Source organism: Canis lupus, chromosome 12 (assembly GCF_003254725.2).
Source record: "Canis lupus dingo isolate Sandy chromosome 12, ASM325472v2, whole genome shotgun sequence".
Taxonomy (NCBI): domain Eukaryota; kingdom Metazoa; phylum Chordata; class Mammalia; order Carnivora; family Canidae; genus Canis; species Canis lupus.
The window spans coordinates 19,911,596-19,928,198 of record NC_064254.1 but is presented as its reverse complement, the minus strand read 5'-3'; positions in this window follow the sequence as shown (position 1 = coordinate 19,928,198).

Here is a 16,603-nt window from a genome sequence, read left to right as displayed (position 1 = left end):
TCTCTCTTCACTTCTGGTCTGTCAGCAAGCCTTCCCAAATATATTCTATATCTGTCTCTTGTGCATCACCACTTTATTCCAATCCATCAGTAAGTCTTATCTGGGCTACGACCACTCTTTCCTCCCTTTGATCAATTTGTAACTAATTAGCCATGAGATTTTGCAAAACACAAATCAGAATGTTTTATTTTATGGTTTAGGCCCCTCTAATAGAGTTACATTTTATTTAAAATAAAATCTTAAAGCCTTACCATGATCTCTTCTATAGCTTATGCAAACCCCACCAGCTTCTCTTACGTCAACCGCTATCACTTCTCTCAATGCTCTATTCTCCAGCTACACTGACTTCCCTTCTGTTTTTTAGACGTTCCTGTTCATGTCCACTTCAGGCCCTCTGCAGTTGTTCCTTCATGTGGAATCCTCTTCCCCCATGGCCATCTCCTTCTGGATGTTTTGGTCTCTGCTGATATATCATTGCCTCAGAATATTCCCTGGATATCTAAAGCTGCTAGACAACCTTGTAACCCCCATTACATCATCTTGTTTTATTTTAATTTTAATTTTTAAGTAATCTCAACACCCAGTGTGGAGCTTAAAGTGGAGCTTGAGCTCATGACCTTGAGATCAAGACCTGAGCTGAGATCAAGAGTCTGATGCTTAACCAACTGAGCCACTCAGGCTCCCCACCTTGTTTTATTTTTTATTACTCAGGTTTCTCAAGTTCTGAAGTTATTTATTTATTTATTTATTTATTTATTTATTTATTTATTTATTTATTTTTACTTCTCCTGTCTTCCTCCAAAAGAATGTAACCTTCATGGGAATAGAGACATTGTCTCATTTAATTCCCTATCTCCAGTGCCTACAATGGTCCGTGGTGCATACTGGGTGCTCATAAGTCATTTCTCTGCTCATTATGTTTTACTTCTTTTCATTTTAAGGTAAGTCAAGGTCTTGTGCATTTGAAGACCTACAAGATCCTATACAATTTGCCACCCCGCCCTGTTCCCCAACCACCAATGCCCTGAGCTCATCTTTCTTACTCTACTCTGGTCTCATTGGTCTGCTCACTAAATATTGAACAGTGACACCTGGGTGGTGCAGTCAGTTGAGCATCTGACTCTTGCACCTGACTTGGCTCAGGTTGAGGGTCCTGAGATTGAGCCCTGCCTTGGGTTCTGTGCTGAGGGCAGAGCCTGCTTGAGATTCTCTTTCCCTCTCCCTCTACCCCTCCCACTGTGCACATTCTCTCTCTGAAATCAGTCAATCAATCAACCAATCACTCTTAAACATTGAACAGACACACACACACACACACACACACAAAAACAAAACAAAACAAAACAAAAAAAACAAAAAACATTGAACAGACCAAGCAGATGCTCTAGGGGATTTAAACTTGCTGTTCCTCTGATGGGAGTTCTCTCACCTGAGCCATCTGTAGGCTTGCTCTTCATCTTTCATGTCTTCATCTGGGGACTTCCTTCCCTTTCCTATCACAAATTTTAGCTCCTACCCTGGCATTTCCTTTCTTCCTTCCTTAATTTTCCTCCTTGGCACTTAACACAATCTAACTTGGTATATATTGTTCTCACTGTCCTTGTTTATTTTCACTCTCTCCAGCTAGACTGCAGTTTCTAGGAGGGTTAAGGTTTTTTGTCTGTTTTGTTCACTATTATATCCAATGCTTGGGTAGTGCTTGGTATACAGTCATTCTCAAATGGCAAACATTCGTTGAGTGGATGAAAAAAGGAAGAGCCTGGTAGGTTCCATTACAAATTCTGGACTTTATTGGGAAGACATTGAATGATTTTAAGGAGATGAATGTCAGATTTCTATTGAAAGAAGATTGCTTTGGAGATCTGTGACAGATGGGGAGAGTAAATATGGTAATTAGGTGACAGGGTAGAAGGAACTTGCAGTAGTTTGGGGGACAGATATTCATAGCCTGGATTAGGGCTGTGGCAGAGGGGATGGAGAAAGGGGGTGAATCTGAGACAGTCAAGAGGCTGAATGTATAAGAACTGGTGAGTGATTAGAAATGGGAAGCTGAGCTGCATCAAGAAACAACCTAAGGTTTCTAGAGTGAGTACCTGTGTGAATGGTTGTTCTATTCCTGGAAACAGAAAACCCTAGAGAAGGAAGAGACTTCAGGCAGAAGATCAAGGGCTCAAAGTATCTGGACTCGCTGAGTTTCGCATGCCTGGGAGATAGAGGAGTGGAAATACTGTGTTGGCAGTTGGATATTCAGGTCAGGAGCTCAGAATAGTTGAGTCATCGGCACATAGATAGTACATGAAGCCATGGCCGTAGGTTATAAACAAAAACCAGTATCAGGTTGCGCCTGTGAGACCAAAAATTCATCGAACGTTTTTATGGTTCTAGCATTTATGGTTGTTTTTCTCTGAGAAGATTTGTTTGCTATGTCACTCCTATACTGAGTGTCAGAGTACTCTTAATCTCCAACCGGAGCCTTAAACTTTCTGTTGAGTCCTACCTGTGACCCTCCCACCAGGGTTAGTCTGGACATTAGTGCAACTCTGTAGTCTCTTCACTGCACTCTGTTTTCGGATTTCCCTGCTGCATCACTTCTGAGTTTTCTCCACCAACCAACCTGGCTGTGAAGAAGATACACGGGGATGGTGATAGTCATCTAACCCAGCTGCAAGTTGGAGCAACTTTTTCTCAAAGCTTTTGGAGCTGTGCTTGGACCACAGTCATTTGATGTTATGTGGAGGCAGAGGACACACAACTAAGAAATGAAGAGCACAAGGCTAATGGAAATGCCTTAAATTGAACACAGATTTTGCTATTGCTCCATAAACATCTTTGACATTATCGTATCTTTGTTTCATTCTGAATTAATGGTGATAGGAAACTATGCATTTGTTTTAGGCTTTTTTATCCTTTTTCTTTTTAAAATATATTTTTTAATGATGTATTTACTGTAAAAAGTTCAGTATAGAAGGGTATAAGTGAGAAATACAAGTCCTGTTTCCTCCTCTCCACCTTTTTTCTTTTTTAACTGGTTCAATTGGTTGTCTTGTTAAATTATGTTTTAAATTCAAATTTGGTTGTGTTCAACAGCTTAGCATGATTCACTCTGGTTCCACTCAGGTTTCTTTGTAGCAGCTGTTTGCCATGAATGAATATCTTGCTTGTGCTGGGGTCTTCTATGTGGCTTCTCTAGGCAGCTTTTGACTGAAAAGCACCTGGGAGTACAATCAGATCTTAATTCTTGGGCAGGAGGTGGTGTGCTCTGAGAACAGGCAGCTGCCTCCCTTTGGGAGGAGTGGGAGCAGGTGGGGGCAAGAGGGCCACATGCCACCAAATCCCTTGCAAATTTTCCCCCTTCCTCAGCAGAGGCTGCCAATAGGGCTGAATACCATAGGGAGATTTTTTCCACTGTGAACAACTGTCCCAGGACAGCAAGCTGGGATCATGTTTCAGGAATCTTGTGTTGCCCTTGAGAAGCCATGCGGATGGCTGTCAAGTGTGTTGGGGATAAGAAGGCTCCAAAAAGAAGTGATGAGTCATGAGGCACTGGGGTGAAAGGGGGTCTTTTGGTGGGGTTGGGGGCAGAGTGCAGTCAGATACCTCCAACTTCTACTTCAACTTTTTGTGAAAGTGAATTATCAAAATGGTAATGACTCACACTTTAAAAAATTAATTATTTGTTTCATCTAATTTTTTCCTTTCCTTGAAACTTTTTTATTTCAATTTAGTTTCCAGTCAAGTTTGAAAGATATGAAATTTATTTAAATTTGAATTATGAAATATATCATAAATGTAATTTCATAAATATGAAATAATTAGGAAATATTTCATAAGTTCAATTATGAAATCTATTTATATTTAATAGTTTATTAAAATTAACTGGACACATAATAATATCACTGTGCTCATTTTCTTTCTAATTGCTCTTTGGCTTTGAACTATATCATTAATCCCTTCATTCCTAGGACCATCCATCCCTTTTTAAAAAATTATACACATTATGCATGAATACATCTTATAAAATTTTCCAATAACACCAGTTCTTTGCATTTGAGGGCACTTTACAGTTTGCAAAGTGTATCACAATTATTTTCTAATCTGATCTTCAAAAGAAAAAAGTCACCTTTATCTGGTAGATGAAGATTCTGAAAGGCAGAGAGATTGAGAGATTTGCCTATGTTCATGCTGAAGTAGGAGTCAAAACAAGATCTTCTGTGTTCTCTATAGTAGCTTCTCTGCCTTTATGCGTACAGAGTGGATCAGATCCCAAGAGGGTCATTTCTCTGGTTTTGGATATCCTTGATTATGTTTTTGTTTGATATTTATTTATTTATTTATTTATTTATTTATTTATTTATTTATTTATTTTTAGAGAGAGAGAGTGCACACGTGTGTGCGTGAGCATGCAGGGGGCAAGAGAGAGAGGAGGAGAGAGAATCTGAAGTGGACTCCATACCTAGCATAGAGCCTGACATGCAGCTCAGTCTCACAACCCTGAGATCAGAACCTGGGCTGAAATCAAGAGTTGGATACTTAACTGAGTTACCTAGGTGCCCCAGCCCTTGACTACCTTTTGCTTTACACCCCCCTGATGCCTTCCTCCCCTCTTCACCCCAGGCTCCTTTACCCTCCCACCCATCACCAGTGAAGATCTAGCCACACTGTTCCTCTTCTAGACCTAACCCCTGTCATTCGGATGCTCCATATCCTCCGGAAATGGCTCTTGCTAATGGGCTGCCTAGCGATGATGACTTTGCTAAGCTGCCTCAATTCCTTCCAGTGATGGAGAAGGACCATCTGAAGAGATACACTGGAGCCAGCACACCTTTTTTTTGACCACCTCTTTGTAGAAGCATACTTAGACACATGGGGTCTTCCCGGCTTAGAGTTCCATGAGAAGAGTCCTATTTGTAGGAAACAGTGGTGGCATTTTATTACCTACTTCTCAGAATGTCTGTAAGCTCTTGCATTTGTCCTATATGCCAGGACTTTTAAGATCAAATATCTCTGCTCCTAGCCCATCTCTTAAGCTCTTTGGTAAATAAAGGATGCACTAGTAATCAGAAGGGTAGACGTGGACCAGGCACCTAGTCCTGGAGATGATGAAACTCTACCAAACTATAGAAAAAGCAATTTCTGAAATCCCAACTGGTGTTTGTGGAATACGTTGCTTCTCTCAAATTAACATACTGGGGCTTTTTGCATTTAACTCTACATCAGATGAGATGAGAAAACATTCTCCTAGGTACTTACTCTCAACATTATACTGTGACACTACTTCATTTTGACACCAGATGTGCAGGTTTTCCCAACATTAAGCCATTCTGTTATACCAGCGGGGTGTCCTACAATTTAACTCAGTTCTAATACTATTTATCTGGAGACAGTATCAGATCCCACAGGTTAAGGCATCAGTCCCACAAGGCTGCTCCCACATTAGATGCCAATTGCAAATCCAGGTTATTACCTGTAGTTCTGACCAACTGGCTATAAATCAGAAGTTCCCGTGATCCCCTCTTCAGGCTCAATTAATTTGCTAGAGTGGCTCACAGAACTCAAGAGAAACATTTCACTTACTAGATTACCAATTCATTATAAAGGGACATAACTCAGAAGCAGTCAGATGGAAGAGGCGCATAGGGCAAGCATGTGGGAAGGAGCAGAGAGCTTCCATGTCCTTTCTGAGGGCACCTCTCCCCTACACCTCCACCAACTCAGAAACTACCTGAACTCTGTTTTTTTGGGGTCTTATGGATGCTTCATTGCTTAGGCATGACTGATTAAATCCTTGACTACTGTGATTGAACTCCATCCTCAGCCCCACTCCCATTCCCGGACATCAGGAGAGTGGGGCTGAGAGTTCCAACCCTCTAATCAGAAGATTGGTTCCCTTGGAAACCAGCCCCCATCCTTAGGAGTTTTTGAAAAATTATCTCATTAACATAATCAGATGTAATTGAAAGAGGTTTGTTATGAATATCAAATGATCTTTATTGCTCTTACTACTGTGGACATTCCAAGGATATTAGGAGCTCTGTGCCAGAAATGGGAAGAAAACCAAATATGTATTTCTTTTTCTTAAAAAAATTATTTATTTATTTTAGAGAGAGTCCATGAGTGGGCAGAGGGAGAGAGAGAATCCCAAGTGGACTCCACACTGAGTACAGAGGCTGACTCGGGGCTTGATCTCACCACCTTGAGATCATGACCTGAACTAAAACCAAGCCTCAGACGGTCAACCGACCAAACCACCCAGGCACCCCTCAAATATATGTTTCTTGTTACAAATCACAATATTACACCAGAAATTCCCGAGAATGTTCAGAAATCCTAGTTGCAGGCAAAATGATAGATCTGTGATGAAATTGTTGTGAGATACTGGAACATCTTAAGTAGGATTCCTTTCTGCAGGACTTCTCAGAGGCTTTAATAACTCAATCTACTTTGTAAGTCTTTATGAGAGGGGATAGTTCTTAGCATTTTCCAAACTTATTTGTCTGCAGAACTTGTTTTTTTATGGATTTATATGTGTATTTATGTCTTTCTAAATTATTCAGATGTGCAAAATATACTTTCTAAGACTCCTTCAAATGAAAGAAGTTGCTCTAATGCTGCTCTGTGAGGTTGATTGGTGTGTAGATATTTTGGGCTAGACTGGGCACTGAGGTGCATGAAATTTCACATTTTGAATGCCTATCTTTTCCTGATAGGTATTTGCTCACAGCAGTCTGGTTCTGTGTTTATCTTCAAGGGTTCAATAGTGCCCCCCAGTGGGTCCAGTTAGATCCTGGCTTTTCTGTGCAATAGTCCTATGACCTTGGCAGTTTCTACAAAACAAAGTCTTCTAAAGTCCCAAAAAAGATAATACTGTTATCATACAGGATATCATTTAAACAATAATATGACACAATAATATGAGCTTGTTTTGGAACAATAATATTAAGCTAAACAAAATAAGAATAATTCACGATCTTACGGCTCAAAAATCAACTATTAATCTTTAGACATTCATATCCTTCTAGTCATCTTTATTTATATGTGTACATAAAAATACATATCTCTCCTGCTCCTAAGTGAAAAAGTTTTTTTCTAGCTTGTGTGTGTGTGTGTGTATTCATTTAAACATCATTTTGAATATTTTTGGTCCTTTTAAAAGAGGCAGGAGGGGACACTTGAGTGGCTCAGTGGTTGAGCATCTGTCTTTGGCTCAGGGTGTGATCCTGGGGTCCTGGGATAGAGTCCCACATTGGGTTCCCCATGGGGAGCCTGCTTCTCTTTCTGCCTACGTCTCTGCCTCTCTCTGTCTTTCATGAATAAATAAATAAAAATCTTTAAACAATAAAGGAAGCAGGAGGAGAGAGAGGGTGAAGTATTGATGGAGTAACTCAGGAGCTAAGTAGCTTGCTATGTTTTATGGGTAATTGCATCAATGTCTTCCAAGAGAAACACACTTTATTTTTTTTTAATTAATTAATTAATTTATTTAATTTTTTTAAAAATTTTTTATTGGTGTTCAATTTACTAACATACAGAATAACCCCCAGTGCCCGTCACCCATTCACTCCCACCCCCCGCCCTCCTCCCCTTCTACCACCCCTAGTTCATTTCCCAGAGTTAGCAGTCTTTACGTTCTCCCTTTCTGATATTTCCCACACATTTCTTCTCCCTTCCCTTATATTCCCTTTCACTATTATTTATATTCCCCAAATGAATGAGAACATATAATGTTTGTCCTTCTCCGACTGACTTACTTCACTCAGCATAATACCCTCCAGTTCCATCCACGTTGAAGCAAATGGTGGGTATTTGTCATTTCTAATGGCTGAGTAATATTCCATTGTATACATAAACCACATCTTCTTTATCCACTCATTTTTCGTTGGACACCGAGGCTCCTTCCACAGTTTGGCTATCGTGGCCATTGCTGCTATAAACATCGGGGTGCAGGTGTCCCAGCGGAGAAACACACTTTAATGGCACCCAAAGACAGCTTTCCTGGCTGTGTCAGTTTCCTGTGGCTGCTGTAGCAGTACCGCAAACCTAGGAACTTAAAACAATATGGATTTATTATCCTACAGCTCTGTGGCTCAGAAGTCCAAAATCAGTCTCATGGACCAAAGTCATGGTGTTCTTAGAGCCGGTCCCTTCTGGAGGTTCTGAGGGGATCATCTGTGTCCTTGTCTTTTTCAGCTTCTAAATGCCACCTGCATGCCTTGGCTCATGGCCCCTTTCTCAGGTCATGTCAACTTGGCTTCCATTGTCACTTCTCCTACTACTGACTCTGGTCCTCCTTCCCCTTCTATAAGGACTCTTGTGATTACATTTGGCCCACATGGACAGTCCAGGAGAACCTCCCCATCTCAGGATTCTTTTTGAAAAAAGTAATTTTATTTATTTACTTGACAGAGAGAGAGGAGAGTGAGAGAGCGAGTGTGCATAAGCAGGAGGAGTGGGAGAAAGAGAAGCAAGCTCCCTGCTATGTAGGGCTCAATCCCAGGACCCTAGGATTATGACCTGAGCCAAAGGCAGACACTTAACTGAATGAGCCATTCAGGTGTCCCCCATCTTTGAATTCTTAAGCACATTTGCAAAGTCCCTCTTGGTGTGTAGGGGAGTATAGTTCCCTACTATGAAAACAGGTTCCAGGGATGAGAATGTGGGTATCTTTGTGGGGAGAGTGTTATTCAATCAATTCAGTCTACCACACTGGCTTTTTCTTTCTTCTACTGCTTCTTATTTTATTTTTTTACAACTTCAGGTAAGAATTATATATTTTTTATTTTCTGGAAATCATGGTCTCTAAAGGCTTGGATTAATCTGATAAAGATGAGATTTTGTCAGAAGGTGGCAGTAAGTCAAATAAAGCTCTCTTGCATCACCTGCCTTGGCTGAAAGTCGCACTTCTGGGATTGACATAAAGGGTTTGGCCATCTATGCACAGGGTTAGGGGGAGCAGACAACTGAGCATTCTTGGCATGGTTCAGAGCTGGAGTCTAGAAGTCGTTGTGTACCATCCCTTCCATGCTGTATTTGAGAACTTAGCATTTCAGAGTGTTCCTGCCACGTCTCTGGTTTGGCTGTGTGCCCCCTTTGAAGCTCTGTAGCAGTTGCTGTCCATAAATAAGGCATGCCCGGCACCATCAAAGTTCTGAGATGAAGGGCATGACTCACAAGAACACTGGAAGTGCAGGGCAATGTTAGGGAGCCATCCTGGTTTCATTCGTCTTCGCCCACCTCCCCTCTATCCTCCCACCTCCAACTTTGTGTAAAAAATACATGAAGGCCCCAGAGAGAATAATCAAAGCTCTGTCACACTTGGCAGACTCTCTCCTGCTTCCCTTTAATGAGAAGGAAGAGGGAAGAAATGAGCATTTGGATAAGAGCCCAGTAGCCAACATCAGTTCAAACTTTTCCTGAGCCGCGGTGCCTCCTGGATGACCCTCTGGGTGGTAACGCTAATGATAACTGCATTTATGGGGGCTCACTTCTGACTCGACTATGCTAGGTTTTCTCATCTCATCTTTATGACATCCCCCTGGAGTTGAAGTGTAAGAATTTCCATTTCACAGTTGAAAAGTCAGGGCTGCAGGGAGGTGAAGCAGTGCTTTCCCCAATTTTTCACTCCTAGGCACACCATAGACAGTGGTAACATTTGAACTTTACCCTGAGGGAAAATGATAGAGATGCTCAGAGTAAAGGTGATGGGCCTTGGCCTCCAGGTGCTGAGGTACTATCCGCAGTGTGCTGAAGTGGGTGAGACCTCAGCATACCTTAATTTTCCCAAGACTCCAAGGCTCAAAAGTTGTAGATTGGAAGCCATGTTTGTATGATTCTTGAGTCCAGATTCCTTTGTGTGTGTGTGTGTGTGTGTGTGTGTGTGTGTGTGTGTGTGTGTGAATACTAGGCTCTCTGGAAGCATCTCGACTAAAATAACCACTTTGTCTTTAATTTATCTTCTCCTTCCAGTTATCTTATCTTGCTGCCTGTCTCAGGTCAGGTTCCCAAGAAGCAGAGCCTGTGCCATCCTTGGGCAAGGTGCTTTTTAATACGTGACCGCAGGAGATAATGTGTAAAGAAATGCGGTTGAGGATCCTGCAAGGCAGGCAAAGATGTGGTTGAGCCTGATGGGGGAGCTCTGGAATACCACAGTACCACAAAGCCCTTTTAAATCCAGAACTGGCCTTTTGAACTCCACATCCATCAGTCAGTGGCTTTGGGCTGCTTTGGGAGGAGGGTGTAATATCCCAGGCATTCCAGGCAAGGTGGCTCCCCGGGCTGTGGGGTGGGCACAGCTACAAGGGAACCTACACTCACAGCAGCAGGGGGACAGGTGCACCAGCCTGGGATCTGAGTTGGGCATCACCAGCCTCTACCTCTTGTCTCGGTCATCAGACAACCTTTTGTCCAACAGCCCAAATAGAAACGCCAGGCTCATAGCTGTTATTTCTTTCTGTTACATTATGTCACTGGTTAAGTTCTCTTGAATCTATATTAGAAATGCCTTTCAGGGTGCCTGGGTGACTCAGTTGGTTAAGCATCTGTCTTTAGCTAAGGTCATGATCTCAGAGTCCCAGGATCGAGTCCCATGTCGGGCTCCCTGCTCAGTGGGGAATCTGCTTCTCCCTCTCCCTCTGCCCCTCTCCCTACTTGTGCTCTCTCACTCATTCACTCTCTCTCAATAAACAAATAAAATTAAATTTAAAAAAAAGAAAAAAGAATTCCTTTCAAACTTGTTCTTCTCTGGCTATTGCTGGAGTTCAGGCAACCACTATTTTCCTATTAGTCCATTTTCCTTGAATCATTCCCAAGACCTCATCACATCTCTTCCAGCATCCATTTTCTTCTCCACCGGCCTACACAGATGCCAGTTATTCTTTGTGTCAGTTGATGTCATTTGATGGCCTGAAAAGGATTGGCAGCTTTCCAAAGCCTATAGGATAAAATGATTGTTTCTGTAGCATGGCCAAAAATGCTCTTCACAATTTGGCCCATCCCACCTGTCTATCTGTATCTCTCGCAATCTCCTAGGGCACCTCTGGGTCACACAGAAATGCTCATTTTCCCCAGACATCCACTAAGTTTTTGTTGGATGAATTAATGAATGAAGACTAATGGTTTTGTACAGAGATTCACAGTTCAGGTTAATATGGATAGTTTGTCTCTTTCTGAGGGACTATTTGAAAACCAGGATACCAGGACTGGAAGCTCTGTTTTTAATTCCAAGTTTGAAACGTGTTACCATGGCATAGACTCTACTTTCTCATATGTTCCATTTGTTTTAACTTAAAATAATTCCATGAGTGTCTTATCTGATTAAGGTTTATTTTCTTGCAGGGCACCTGGGGGCCTCAGTTGATTAAGCATCCTACTCTTGATTTCTGCTCAGGTTGTGATCTCAGGGTCTTGAGATTGAGCCCTGTGTGGGGCTCTAGGCTGGGTGTGGAGCCTGCTTGAGAGTCTCTCCCTCTCCCCACTCATGCTTTCTCCCTCTCTTGCTCACTCTAAAAAAAAAAAAAAGGTTTATTTGCTTGCTTGCTTCTTAAATATGAAAAAGTTGGAGATTATTCTATAATGATCAGAATTTTGGCTATTTTGAATCTGCACAGTCTCTGCTTCTGCCCCAGCAACGAAACCATTCTGCTTAACATATTTTAGGGGTCCAAACATGGTTATCAATGTCTAAATTGAAAAGATAAAGAGAAATAATTTATTTCTCAAGGCGATGCTATTGGTATGTACAGGTAATAACAAAATAAAGAGCCAAATATAATAATTTCCCTGCAGCTTTGGTGAGGAGTGGGTGAGCCTGGGCGAGTTTTCCAGGGTGTGAAATTAAGAAGAAGGTGGGAAATGCTGCCCAAAGGTGAGTGTGGGTCCAGTGCCACATGAGCCACCCCAATGCAGCATTATTTTGAAGTGGGCTAGAGGGTGAAAAGCAGGTCTGAGTTAAATAAATCTGTGACCACAGACAGATGTACAAAGAGAACAGGTTTGCGGGGACTGAGGAGGGTCTTTGCCTCAGGTTTAGGGAGCTAGCCGAAGCTGGATCAGGTCACATTGCACCTTTCTTTTTTTCAATGATCTTTTTCTCTATGTATCAACCTGCTTTTTAGAAAAGTTAATTTGCAATGTTAATTTTTTTCAAAAACAAAGATCTTTTGTTTCTTTTCTCTGCACATATAGCTGTAATGTTCATGGCAGTTTAGCTGTTGGATGGGACCACAGAAATCTCTGAGAAAGCACAGGGCTGAGGTTTGGATGTCCACACCACACCGATAAGTTTCAATGTCCATACATTTAAACCTTCCACTGCTGCCTCTACCCAAGACTAGCTGACCCTGCCCTAGTTCTGCAGCTTTCTTTTACTTTGTTTCTCAGTATGTAGCTTTCAACCTTACTTTTGAATTTCCTTTTTAAAGAAAGTCTTTCTCCTCTGTCCATCTGTAGAAATCTCACCCATCCTTTCACATCCCACATAGGTGTCAGCTGCTCCAAAGGCCTCCCTGAAGTGATTACTCTGGATCTATCACTCATTCTTCTTCTATGGTGTTTCCAACATCCTGCCTTATGTTGCCTTGTTTGTAAGTGTTCTATTTTTTTTCTTTCAAGTAGATTGAAAGCTTCTGAGGGCAGAAGTTACATTGTGGCCCTCACATCACAGGTACTCCATCAACATTTACTTTTTTTTGCTTAATGGGATTGAGTTAGAGTTAGAAGTTATGAATTCAATTTCTTCATTAAGTGAGAAACCAACAAATGCAATTAATGACAGCACATTTTCCTTATAGGGCTAGTTCTTCAGGACTGCTGCTGAGTGTCTGTCTGCATTGGGATATTCATGTGGGCTAGGAAAGAAGTTTCTTTCTAAGTGTATCTCATTCCACGAAGTCAGCCCTAAGACCACCTTATGCATTGGTGCCTATTGGTCCTCACAGCAGAAGGCATATACCAAATTCAGTTGGAGAAACACATGGGGGTCTGTGATCCAGGAATTTGGGTTTCTAGTCCTTATTACACATGAATTAACTGTGACTTTAGAAGAGCTTGCTTCATATTTCTGAGAGTCACAGTGAGTACAATAGCCATTGGACTGTAGTAAGGATTATATGAGTTAATGTGTGAAAAGAAAAGAAAATCTTGAAAAAGTAAAAAAAAAAAATTAGGCATTATTTTAGGATATGAATGTTCCCAGCATGATGTGTCTCAGTGCCTCAGACATAGTCTACATAGCAAATGTGTTACTGTAAATCTTATTCATGGTCTGTGACTTTATTAATTTATCTATTCATCTGTCCATCCATCCATTTGTTCATCCACTATTTCCTTTATTGAATACTTACAGTTTATCACATATGATGTACCAAAATAAATAGGCTTACTCAGCATATGGTGAGCCTGGGTGCCCCACCTGTGGAAGACTAGCTAGCATTCAGACTAGTGTTCAAGGGCAGTAGTGCTCCCCCTGACAGATTACTCAAGGTCAGGATGAAGCGTGGTTCAGAAACCTGATTGGCCAGCATAGCAAGGACTCTCTGCTTCTCAGGTGAGTTTTAATTCACTGAATCCTAAGTGACTGCTCAGTTATCATCCAATGCTCATTGATTTGCTCGTGATAAGGCAGATCCTGGCTGGCATAGCTCTCCTTTTACACCTGTACCCCAGAGCCAAAATATATGCTTGGTGGCATGGGAATCAGTCCTGGGGACTGGATATAGGATTTGAATGTTTCAGGGCATCCGGTACTACCTGATGCAACTTTCTCTACACGAAGTGGAACACATTAAGATGGACTGGATTTTTTAAAATATACTTTTATTTTTAAATAGTATAAAAGGCAAGAAATTACAAAAATCAGAGTTCCTATGTACCCTTCATCCAGCTTTCCATAAGGGTAACATCGTACACAACTATAGAACCTTTATAAAACTAGGAAATTAACATAGATACAATGCTTTTAACTCAACTGCATGCTTTATTCACATTTAACCTGGTCTGGATTTTTTTTAACAAATAGAAATAAGGTGCAAACTATGAGATACACCTGAAGTGTTATTAAAAAAAGCAATAATAAAGATTTGATGAGCATGATTGAAGGCTTTGACTAGAGCAAAAGAAATCCATTTCACCTCCATCAATAATGATGTATACAGAATTTAATACATCAATAATAATTATTTAAATATAATCAGATTAAGTGCTACAATGAAGAAAAAAGATTTAACAAGTATACAGAATGGAGGAACTCATCTGGTCTTGGAGGAAAGCTTGGGGGGATAGTCATTTGGAGATCTTAGGATGAGTAGAAATTAATAGTCAGGTAACAGGAGTACAGAGTGGTTCTTAATTCAGAGTTTAGAAGATCACGTAAGTGTTTATCCCTGGACCCACCTATTTCTAAGCTTCTTAGGGCTGATTCTGGTTACTATTGCTTCATAACAAACCACCCTACAAGTAGTGGCATTAAACAGCAGATTTATTGTAGTCACAGATTCTGTGAATCAATGCTTTGGAAAAGGCATAGCAGGGAAGGCTTGTCTCTAATACACCATGTGTGAGGCCTCTGATAGGAAGATTCAAAGGTTGGCAGTGACTGGATGCCCAGGGTCTGGAATGGTGTGAAGGCCCATTCACTCATGCGTGTGATGTCTGGAACTGCAAATTGGAGTACCTACAAGAGGTGTCTCTATGTGGCTTGGCTTCCTCCCAGCGTGGCAGCCCCAGAGTAGATGGAGTTCTCACAGGGGTGACTCAGAGCTCTGAGCGTAAGTAAGCGTTCCAACATACAAGGCAAAATTGCATTGTGTTTTCTGACTTAGCTTTGTAAGTCAGGCCGCATCATTTCTGACACCTTCTATTAGTTTTAAGTGAGTAACAAGCCCCTCCGCTTCAGGGGGAGGGAGACGTGGACTCTGCTTCCAGTGAGATAGCTGACAGAGAATTTGTGACCATTTTTGTAGAACTGCCACATTACATATCTTCACAAGTAGGCCATCTGAATGGTGTTCTTTAGATGACTAGCCATAAATCTCACTGAGCAATTTGATCCATTATCTTGTTTTTATTGTTGAATTCTGAAGGCAATCTTCTTTCTAGGTTTTTGGAATCCTGTCCTTTTGATCACCTGTATGTCCCTCATAGTAAGTATTGCACTCTCTGCTGTTTTATCAGCTGTGTAACATTTGCCAGGGAAGGGGCAAGTGCTTTTTTATCTTTCAAACAGTTTCCTCTAAGATATAGAACTTGACAGTATCAGAATATTCTGCTGCTAAAGCAAGCACTCCACTGGGCCGCAGAAATGTCTGACTTCAGTGTCACTCATCATTTTAAAATTAAGCATGAGATACACTTCTGAAATCTCAGCTGGGCTTCTGGACTCAGAGAGTAACATGGTACCACACTAGAAAAAAATTAATTGCTTCCGTGTTGTTGCTCCCTGCTGGTATGATTTATTTTAAATTCCACTGAACCCAGGGAGAAGGAGCTTTCCTGTAATTCAGAAACTGACATGTGCTATTTCGCCCACATCTCTCACAGATGCTCCAAATTCAGAGCAAAGGATGTTTCGGCAGTCTGGAAGATGTTGGATATTGCAACATCTATTTTATCCGACAGGACAAGGATCGAGTTACTCCACATAAGTACATTTTATGAGCAACTGAAGTCTACCCCCTTCCAGTGCCAATGTATTTTTATAAAATATTTAATTTTTCTAGAATAAGGTCGAACATGTACTATACTCATTTCCCCATTTTCTTACATGCAGCATGATCAACTGTCTTGCTTTGTCTGGGACTTGCCCTGTTTTAACATCAGAAGTCTCACATTCCAGGAAAGGTCCTAGCTGGGATAAACTGGAAGAGGTGGCCACCCTCCACTTAGATATACACTTAATTTCACTACTTTCCAATTGCTGGGTTTGGTTGGTATGAACATTCAGCTGTGTTGAATGTTATAATCCAATGATGCCCTCAGGGTGATTGAGGCATATCACTATGTGTCTTCAAACCCTATGATGTTAGAGTCGCTAGTCAGCTCTGCTCATTTCTTTGAGGAACTATCTACAGTTCAATGTCACTTCCAAGTGTGCAGCTTTATAAGCTACTGTTCAATGTCACTCCCAAATGTCCAGCTTTGTAAGCTGTTTTTGCCTGTGCCCCACAGGGGCCTTGTTGGTTTTCAGGATTCTCATTGAGATGATGGAGATCACTACAGTTTGGCTTCTGGATAAGTGGGGTCATTGTTATCAAAATAATTTAGTGAGCAAAACTGACTTAAGACAGAGGCAATAATGACAAATTACTTTTGAATAATTTTATTTAGTGGGAAAGAAAATTTTCTGAAGAAATTATGAAGCAGGTATGTCACCTGTAACTTAGACCCTCTGGTGGAACAGATTTGTTTCCCCCCAAATTGGAATGCCTGTATTCATTTATCTTTAGGATCTCAATTTACTTAGGAGTATGATATTAAACCAGAGAGAATATCATTGCTTTAGTTTTGTTTTGTTTCTCCATGGAGAAGGGATACCAGGAAGACTTGAGGAAAAGGAAGGAGGATAAGGGGTCTATTTTAGACAGGTGGAAGAGGAATTGCCTGGGGAGGATTC